This window comes from Xyrauchen texanus, chromosome 48 (genome assembly GCF_025860055.1).
Source record: "Xyrauchen texanus isolate HMW12.3.18 chromosome 48, RBS_HiC_50CHRs, whole genome shotgun sequence".
Classification (NCBI taxonomy): Eukaryota; Metazoa; Chordata; class Actinopteri; order Cypriniformes; family Catostomidae; genus Xyrauchen; species Xyrauchen texanus.
This window is the reverse complement of record NC_068323.1, coordinates 4961687-4972638: the sequence shown is the minus strand read 5'-3', so window position 1 is coordinate 4972638 and position 10952 is coordinate 4961687. Positions and strand designations below refer to the sequence as shown.

At 35.2% G+C, this 10952-nt stretch overlaps 1 protein-coding gene across 1 annotated transcript in view; it reads right to left on the bottom strand.

Annotated features, from left to right (window-relative positions):
- The window catches only part of LOC127639396 (uncharacterized), a 52205-nt gene that overhangs the window by 8263 nt on the left and 32990 nt on the right, over positions 1-10952 (bottom strand). The gene's annotated exons all lie outside the window — the stretch shown is intronic.

Sequence of the window (10952 nt, the reverse complement as noted above, 5' to 3'; positions counted from 1 at the left end):
TCTGTCCCAGTTCATGCACAATATCTATTACAGCATCCAGTCTGTATTGAATATCAGGGACCACTTTTGTTATAATATTGATTGTAGCATCTCACATTTTCTCCATCGTGCTCAGCAGCTCCTTGAAGCTTAAAGTTCCACCTGCGCGAATATCTCAGTATTTATTCCAGGCTTTCTTTCAGACATGTGTTTTCACCCAGCAGTCCCTTTACATCCTTTTCCAGCTGATCGACCTTTTTGGAAAACATCTTGACATCGATACTTGTCTGGGATTTGTCTGTTTTCTCAGATGTTGTCTTGTCGATAGACATTACCTTCACACGCGTGTCGTCGAGCTTCTGATCACACCATAATGTGTCGATAGTGTGACGTCATCTTTGCCTCTAACTCCGGCTAGATTTTTTGAAGGAGTAGAGCAAGCAAGCGTTGCAAAAACAACTTAATGGGCTCCAATATGTTTCCAGATCGATGTCCTCTGAACCGGCTACGTCCATCTGCAACTTGCTATCTTCGTCCACGAGGTCACCGGCTAAGATGACACTTTCTTGGAAGTTTTGTTTTTTCCTCTTTTTTTACCCATTATTGTACACCAGTGAGCCAAAAGCCTTCTCAACACAGTACTTATATCCTCAAGACTAGTTTCTTTATTTCAGTCTTTAAGCTTTAACCTCCTCGGGGTTTAGCACAAGACCATCCACTCCGCCGCCATCTTGACTGCGGGAATACAAAGATGTCGGCGCATCTGAACTGTTGTGACGTCATGAGAAATCCAGTTCTATAAAGTTCTATGCGAGTCGGGATTTTGTTTCTAGTTCTCCTACCATAACTGTTTGGAATAGCTGTGTGGCTGGACTGATTACCCCATAAATATTTAATAATGAATAAAATCAAAGAAATTTCCTTCAAACGTATTTATAAGTACTACCCCTCTAATTATTTTATTGTAGAGAGATTTAATAGTGATGTTGATATATTTTGTACATTTTTTGGTCTGCAGGCAGAAACATTTTTTCATTTATTTTGGAGTTGTCCCGACTCGACTTGTTTTTGGTCTGATTTCTGCACGATTGTTAGAGATCAAATTATTCCAGCTTTCAACTTTGTTTTGAAAACGTTTCTTGGCTTATGACATGTCTCTTCATAAGGAATATGATTTGATTAATTTGCTTCTTTTGTTAGCTAAATTTAGTATTCATAAATGTAAGTATGGTGGTTATAAACCATTATTTTTACCTAAGAACAATTTCCAATTTGAGAAACAAGAAAGCTGTAAAGTGTATTGAAATATGTAAATAATTTGATATTTTTATTTAAACTGTTTATTTATTTATATTTTTTTCCTTTTTCTTTTTGTCTTTTGTTGTGTTTGATTGGTTTAATATACCTCCTGACTATTGTTGTAAAAGTTTTGTAAGCATTGATCAAATATATCAGCATAATCGCTCAGTTTCTCCGTTTTTTCAGTTGGGGCATCTGATATCACGTGACTGATGTTACGTTCCAGAACTTATCTTGGGTTGTAATATGTTGGGTGTGTAAATGTTTGTCTGTCTCTCTGTTCTGCTCCTGTAGGATGAGTGATGGCACCTGTTGCGAATCAACGTGATTGACTCTTCTGATTGGCACCTGTGGCTGTGTGCTCTGAAATAAAAACTCTCCAGTTTGTCGTTACGGCAGTGACATTTCAAGACAATCTCTCTCTTGTTGGGTTCCTTTCTCTTCTCCCAGATGCTGTGTGAGGTATTGTAGCCTACTTTGGTATAAAGATGTTGTAAGCGAGCAATGTTACCCTGATTGCAGACGGACATTTTCTGTTATTCTTGAGTGCAGGTGTTGTTGAAAAAATCTTGTTTCTTTGTTATTTATTTTAGGAAGCTGTATGGAGGTGGATGCCAATTATTTTGCATATCTTTTTCTCCTGTTTTTTTATTTAGAGAGGGAGTTAGGATCAGTATTTTATTTGCATCTTTGTTTTGTATATAGATTTAGTCAAACTAGCATAAGTATTCTTTTGTTGTTTTGGCATTGCCCTCTCCTGAGGTTAATTTATTGCTTCCCTGTAAATATTCCTAAATTTCTGTTTTAAAATAAAGCTTTTATTCAAATGAATGGGTTTAATTCTGCTGGGATGGGAAAACAGGGGCTCCGCAACACTAGCAAGTAATGTTAAACATATTATATTATTTATTTTCCTTAATTTTAAACCGTTCCTCCACCCTAGACAGGGGAGTTCATAACAATAAGAGTTAAAAAGGTTTTTTTATTTTGATAGACAAAGATTACTACCAAATATGTCATTTTATTGTCAGTCTTTGTCTGATTATGGGGAAATATTCATAAACAAAAATGGGCTAAAAGAAAACCCAACTTTTAGTTATTTAAGGTAGAAATGAAACATTATATTGAGTTTCTTCTTGGTTTGTAAAATAGTAAATCAAAACGCATCTATGTGAAGCTTTTAATGATGATCTCATATCAGTGTTTATTTATATTTGTTATATATCTGTTCTACTAATTGTTATAATATATATATTGATATGTATGTGATTATTGTCTTATTTATTATAATGTGACTGGCATTAACAAATAAATAAAAGGTCATTGCGTCATCGCTCAGTTCCGGGATCAGTTTTCACTCGCCATTTTGGACAACATAACGGGTCACTTTTATTTCCCGAACATCGGATACAAATGAAGGTCCTTTTTTATTTGCTCTTTGTGTGTTTTGTGCTCGATGATGGTAAGGCATTGATACATTCTTCCTATTAATGAAACTGACACCGCTTCATATAATGATCCCGAATGTGTTTGTCCTGAAAATGTCCTCATCCGCACCCACTGTGAGCTCGTGCAATTATTCTCCTATTTTCCATCATGTGTGCAACTTATAGTACCTGATTTAAGGAGCCGCTTTATGTAGTTTAAAGCTAATGTTACTTGTCTGACCGGAAGTCCTGATTAATATCTCAATAATGAATGTTAGTTCAGTTGCGGGGATTGAGCACAATTTTAATATTTCCTGCATGTTGCGAAGAATTCCCGATGAATCATATCGCAGCAGCTTGTGAGTAATATTAACACTATAATATTAATGACAATTAAAAAAATGATCTATTTAATATGCATATCTGTTTGAATATACCTCATCAGTGATTTAGCATCAAAGTTCTCTCAGATTTGATCTGTTCACGTTTACAATGGATTTTGTCAATATTAAACAAGATTTTAATGCAACTGGTGAGAATTGGCTTAAAAATGAAAATGTGTAACTTTACAGAGTCAATTTTTTTTTTTTTTTTAACGTTAGTTAACTACATCAGTTAACAATAAACGCCTTGTTATTTCCAACATAATTATATTAATACATGTGCTGTGTTCAGGCCTGCACTGCAAACACAATTACACACGGAGAATTCATTAAATTATCCCACATTATCTGTGTATCACCGGTGTTGATCTGTCAGTGTGATTTATGGGGAAATATGCATAAACAACTTTTGGTTATTTAAGGTAGAAATGAAACATTATATTGAGTTTCTTCTTGGTTTGTAAAATAGTAAATCAAAACGCGTCTATGACAAATCACAAACACTTTAAAAAAAAAACTGAAGGTATAGCAAGGCAATAAAATACATTTGTAAGCTGTTTACTGTATCTAGATTCTACAAAAAACCTCATTCACAAATATCAAAAGACACAGAAATTAAACACAAATGAACATTTAAAATAAAATACTAATTGTCACCTTCAGGAAACCAGGAGGTAACTCTTACAGTGAAGCCATAATTGTTTTAATCAACAGAGCAGTTTTAGCGGCTTTCTTGTCAAACAAAGAGAGATACAGAACAGCCTAAAATTGGGCTTCGAATCAGTGATTTGACATTTATGGAGATTAAACTGTCCACAGAGAGTTAACTGTTTTAACCTGTCATAACCAGACTAATTCTTTCCAGAACTCCTTTTGCATAATCGCATTCAAAAAAACAAGTGTGGTATTGTTTCAACATTAGAGTTGCAGAATGTACATTGTGAAGAATGTCCAGTTTAAACTTAGAGTTACAGGGATAGTAATTATGAATAATCTTATAATGAAGTTCTTTCATCTTGTTAGGTAACAAACGTATTAATACTTGTCCATATATTAATAGTAGCAAGAGAAGGATCATTTCATTTCCACTTGAAAAGGGCTTTGGGGTGACCGCTGATTTTCCTAATAAGAGTTCTTCTAATCCAAGAATTGTTACATTTGATACTGGAAAAGCTCCAATCCACCAATGGATAATTGGGGTATTTCACAGACTGACACACTGTAACTACAGTATGACCTGACCATATGCAATAGTTTAGGGAATACAATCCGGGGGGTTGTCCCTTTACTAAGGGCTCTGTAAGTCGCTTTGGATAAAGGCGTCTGCCAAATGCATAAATGTAAATTTGACCAATGAGAGCTCTCCGTCATCACGCGCCCTGCGTGTCCGCGTGCATGCGATACAGCGGAAGAGAGAGCTGATCATGACCGAGGAAAGACGTGAGCTGATCTTCGAGAACGAACTTGAACAAATATTGGTTAAAAACTCAAAGTGATTGAAGTTCATGTATTTTGTGAATTCAGTATCTGAAGAAGCCGATTGATTATTTTTGAGTCACATTTTCTCTCGTTCACAGACGCCATTACTGGACACGTGCGCCTGTGTAAGAGAAAACGATTAATATAGAGGACAGGTTTTTTTCCCTTCCTTGTGTTTTTCTATTTCTTGGTTCTACGGTTTGTGTTACTTCTGTGAGCTGAAATTTCGCATTTGATGGCGAGCCACCCAAATTCTACACTGGTACCTAGAAAAGAGGACAACAAATAATAAAGAGGATAATTTCCTTTCTTTCATCCACCAGTTTCTCATAAGCCGCTACCTCCTTCACGTTCCCTAAATCTTCTGGTAAACCTATCTGGTCCAAAAGCCATTAATTTATTTTCAATACCTTAGACACCTGCTACACAATTCTTAATAAAAATAGATTTTTTTTCCCCCGTAGCACATTCTGATTGTTCATATGATACTCCTATGAGGGGAAAATTGTGGTATAAGGCAAGTTTACAGGCATCCAATGTTTGCTTATGAAAATTGGCATGCTTGACCGGAAATTTGTTGCATTTGAAATCGCAGGCCAGTAAAAAAATGTAACCCTCCACATTTTTCAAAAATCAATTTGGGAATATAAAACCATAAAAGATTAGGATCAGCATTCAGGCAGCGTTTACTCCAACCAATCTTGAAAACCTGATGGAGAGTCCTGAAGTCCAAAGCATTCACACCTCCAAACTATTTCTTATCAGAGTCTTCCTTTTAACATATTCACTTTTATTTTTCCACAAGAATTTAAATAGTATAGAGTCGATAGACAAGCAGGTTTTTGGGTCGACATATACAGACAAAGCTGGGTAAAGAATCCTGGAAATGACTTCAGGTTTAGATAGTTCAATTTCTTTGTAGCCAGCAGTTGAAGACACTCTTTAATTTCTTTGTCTGTTGCAAAACAAATTATCTAAAATTCTATCCGCAGGTGATTTACTTATTAAGATGCCCAAATATCTAACAGTGCGTTTGACCTCAATACCTTCTATATGTCCTTTTATCAATTACTTTTATTTTTATTGACTGTGAGATCAGAGGCATTAGAAAACTAATTCATAGCATCCAAAATAATAGGGACCTGTTTCTTGTTTTTTAAACAGACCGGTTTTATCTGCCAGTTGACTAATTAGAAACGTGTGTTCTGCTAAGTTACCCTGAATACACAGCGAGTAATACAAATATTGAGAAACTAATTGACCAACAAAAACAAAAATGGCGAAAGGACACCCTTGTCTAATCATAAACCGGGGAGAAACACCATTCACCAAATATATATATTGCTATTAATATTTTTGTAAAAAGTCTGAACTATTTTAACAAAGGAAAAGCCAAAACACAACCTACTCAAAGATTCAAACATAAACTCAAGCAACAGTGTCAAAGGCCTTATAAAAGTCTAAAAATAAAATAATTGCATTATAGTTGATCAATTCCGTATAATCTAAAATAATTCGAATATTATTTGCCTACCTTTCATGAAGCCAGATTGGGAAACAGAGACAAGTTCTTCTAAGCATGGTATTCGCATAAAAGGAAGCTAACAATTAATAATCCGAATTAAGCAAAGTAATTTGGCGCGAATTATCTAAATACAAGGAATCTTTGTTAGGTTTTGGAATTAAAGTGATCAAACCCTGCTTCATGGACTCAGTCGATTCACCTTTCTGTACACAGTCTTTAAACATTTCCAAAACAAACTTTTTGATGTCTTGCCAAAAGGACTTATAGAATCCAAAGGCAGTCCATCTGGACCTGGGCTTTTATTGAGGGGAGCTTTCTGAATAATCGCATCCAACTCTTCCAAAGTCAAATCCATCTCACAAGATGACTGATTTCCATCATTTATAATAGGTGTGAATGCTTGAACCCTCTAAAAAAAAAGCCACCAGAAAACTGTTGGTTAAATTAAGTAGAATAGAGCTGTGAATAAAAGTTGGAATCAACATTAGAAACTCTGGCTTCATCTGTGACAATTGCCCAAAATATATAGAGAATATATTCTTTAAGCTTTCCCTCTTTTTTCTTTTCTAAATTAAAAAAAAATATGCATAATTGTTCCTCCCCGAATTCAAGCCACTTCACTCTGGATCTAATAAAAGCACCTTTAGCCTTTTCTGCATATATGCTATTTAATAAATATTTTAGGTTGTGCAGTTCTACTTTATCATCTTCGTTTGTCTGTTGCTTACCTAAAATTTAAAGAGGTATACCTTAAAGATTTTGCCTTTACCAATTGTTTACTAAATCGAATAGAGAATTTTCTACACTCGTATTTGAACATCTCCCAATTAGAAGATACTGAAACAGCAGGTTTCGCTTTAAATTCTTCAATAATGTTCTTAATACCAAAACAATAAAAGGGAATCTGTAAAAGAGAACAATTTAGTTTCCAATATCCAAGGTTTCTGCGACAATCAGCACCAGAATCAGTTAAAATATGGTCGGTAAAAGCATGACCTGTGAGGGGAGCAGGACAAATACTACTGGACTTAATAAAAGGAGACATGAAGTCCGATATAAGCCAGTAATCTATACGCGATTTTCTTGACAGATCCGTACTAAACCATGAAAGATCGTTGTCAACATGCATAAACCTGTAAGCATCCAATAAAGAAAGGTTCCTACAAAAATCATTAATAATAGTGTTGCATCTGCAAGACTCTCGTTTTGGGGGATATCTATCCAGACATGGGTCATGAGCTTCATTAAAATCCTCTCCAACTATTATACAGCAGAGAGAAATGTACATTTTAAATCAAGAATTTTAGAAGACAGATCCTGAAAAAATAAGCTATTTTGTGTATGATTATTAAAACCATAAACATTAACCAAGATAACGAAAAAATCCTTTAGAAGAATAACAATAATCCATCAGAAGGAGGTAAATATTGAAGAATGGAGCCGCTAAAAATACGGTCAAATAAAATCAAAGCTCCAGCGGAGTGATTATACCATGACTAAACACATTACCTCCCCATTGATTGCGCCAAAAGGTTTCAACTTTAAAACCAGAATGTGTCCCTTTTCTGTGACGTACAAAATAAAAATAAAGCCTTTCGTTTAGATAAATCACGGATCCCCCGTTCATTAAGAGAAAAAGACCGTTTAACTGACATAAGAACACTCAATACAAAGAAAGAATCTATACTCTACAATAGAAACAAAATATATATTAAATGTAATACAAAATACAATAAAGTGCAAAACTCGAAACGTATCCATACCCCTCTTTAACGGTTTATGTCTGTTATCTGCCCTCCTTTAGCTTACCTTAATATATTACAATAAACTTGCATATTTGTCAGCTTTTTGCCAATGTCATTACAATTCTCCCGCCAATCAAATGTTCTTCAAAACAACAGTGAACATCAGAAAATCATTTTTCATCTTAGAGTATGTGTGTAGCTTACAGTATCTGATCTAAGTTATAAGGGGCAATATTAGGGCTGAAAGACCAAAATGAAACCGTATTATTTTCCATACTTTACTGCCGACTGGTGTTGTCGTAGTCTATTTCCCCCGTTCTCAAAAAGCCCGCCCCGATATGCTACGGAAAGCGCTAAGGCTCAAAACTAGAGTTCTGAACGCGTTTTACCAGTAGAATGTTTTCTAGAAGTGAAAGGCAAATTTCATGACCGTCTAGTTATATTTGGAAATGGGGTAACTGCACCTGTTTGTTGCGTTTTTATGTCTTTATGAACACAACCGCCTACTGTTATTTCTATCAATAAATAATATATTTGAGTTTTCATTTTGAACAGACTTATAGAATAAATGTGTGCTCAATCACATAACTGTGATTTTATTGGCTAAAAGTGCTACCTTTCTCACATTTCTCTTTTTTTTCCCTTAGCCTTTCCCTTTTTTTTCTTTTTGTTTTTTAAAGAAATGCTACTGCCTGATTTGGCCAAAAGAATGCTCCGTTGTCCAGTTTAGTTCAGCTGCCTTAAAATAAATCTGATGGATTTCTGTTCCAACGAGTACACTCTCACCACAATTTACTGAGAATAGGTCAAAAGAAAATCACAAGTTTTTAGGTTTTATCTTTGTGTTAAAACCACCCCATTATAGCAGGGGAACACATCCCGACAGCTGGGAATGTTACTGTCAGATACTGTACAAATACTGTTCCGCCTGTGTTTAGGCTAATAAGAAAGAAATCTCATACATATGTAAAATTCATACTGATGACTTGATGCCCGACGACAGATAATTCCTGTGATTTATAGCTTGTTACAGAGCACGTGAGCGCCTTTTTGAAGAATCCGCTCGCTCAACCCAGAATGCGCTTCGTGATATGCTGGTTTGGGCGTCTGCGAAATAAGCAAAGGCATGAGGTTATGGAGGTTAAATATTGTTTTAGGGAAGTTGCAAAACGTATCGACTAAATAAATGCAAAGTATAAATCAAAGCTAAGAACGAGGACATCGAAAGGGAGTGTGGAGAGTCCGTGAGAATTAGCAAATATTCCTTTTGCAGTCGCACGTGTCACACACGAGGATGTGCTTCGCAAACATGGCAGTGCAGCAAAAGGTGAGCTAGCAGACTACACTACTATTCCATAATAAACGAATAGATAAGTAGATAGTAATGTATCTTGTTGTTTTGCCATCATGTCAGTGCAGCTGCCAGCTTGATGCAGGTCCGGTTCTGCAGGGTTCTGAACATTAGAGCAAATCCAAACCTTAGCGAGAAGTGAAATGTAAAAAACTGACTCTAGATTAATAGATGCGGATAACATCTTCCAACATCACTTGCTGCATTCATGCGCAGACTTAAAAGCTGTAAATTATTGAACATTAGGGAAAAAAAAAAAAAAAAGGAAAAAAAAAAAACCTTTACTTAAACGGAGGCAGTGTAATTTGTGAATGAAATAATTTGTGAATGATTTCATCTAATATATATATTGGACAAAATCTCACTTAAGCAGGACAAATATGTTTTATTTGTTAAATGCATGGTTAACCCCTGCTGTGCATATAAAGAGCGCATGCAAGACATGAACACAAGTCCAGATTCACTTTATAATGCTTTAAAAATATCAAGGAAAAGCAAAGGGGACACGTGGTATCTACTAATATAATGATTATTATATAAATAACCACAGTCCTTTTAGATTGCATATGATTCGTACATATAAAACTGCTGGGAATATTAATAAAGCAACAACACTGATAAAGAGAAAAACATTCAATGCGCTTTTCAATAAACCCTTTAAACTGAACTCAAAATTAGGATGAAAATTTGCGCATTTTAATGTACAGAACTAAAGTCTGATAGTATTAAATAAGAAACATATTAATGTATCAAATCTATAATCATTCAGTGGAGACAATTAAAAACAATTACCTGCAATATTGTTCCTGGTCTCAGTTCATGTTTTCATAATAGTTTTTTTTAAATTATTATTCATTATTGACATAAAGGACTCGAATAAACTTTAAAGTTGAAAAGATTGTGTTTTTCTTTGTCGGTTGTGTCACTCCGATCCAGTTTAAACCGAAAAGCGCAAATTTGTGCATACGCGAGTTTTCGTGCCAACACACGTGTGTTTTATCACTTGCAGAGGCATGTTTGATGACTTGTTTAAAGTAAATAAAGGTAATTTAGAACAAATCATTTTTAAGGCATTATTTGAAGATGTTGATGTGCTAACAGAGAAATATCTAAACTCTCCATTAACTTTACCTTCAAGGCAAATTGACCCATTTACTGCGATCTATCATATGGTAGCTTCCCAGAAGGTGCTGTATATTTTATTTGTAATATGTAAGGTTTTTTTTAATTCCCACATTGTAAATGTGTTACCCCATTTTCAAAATATATCTAGAGGGAGGAAAAAACATCAAGATCACATTGCATCTGTCTGCTTTGTAAAAAATGTAAATAAAAATAAATGTCCAATTTGTAAGGGACCAGATCACTTTTCAGGGGCTGGGGTGCTGGATGGCAGAGCCAGGCTAAATACAAACAAATTGTTGGCATTGTCGATATTGCTTCGAGATATGGAATTCAATTCTTCCGTCCAGCTGTTGTTCAATTTACATGTATTTTTCGGTTTATTTTCGCCGGACATTAACAACCTTGATTCAACTTCCCGAATCTGAGCAGATATCAACAGCGCAACTGGTTGTATGTCAGGTTGACGGCACAAATGGGTTGAAATTTTTATGATGTATTGATTGTGTGAAGATCTGGCAACTGGACAACCTTGGAATAATTTATTGATGTCATTATTCATATAACGAGGTTTGGGCCATACAAATTCATGGAGTTTCCCGGGAGAAATAACAAAACGGGAGGGGAGCAGTACATGGGTGT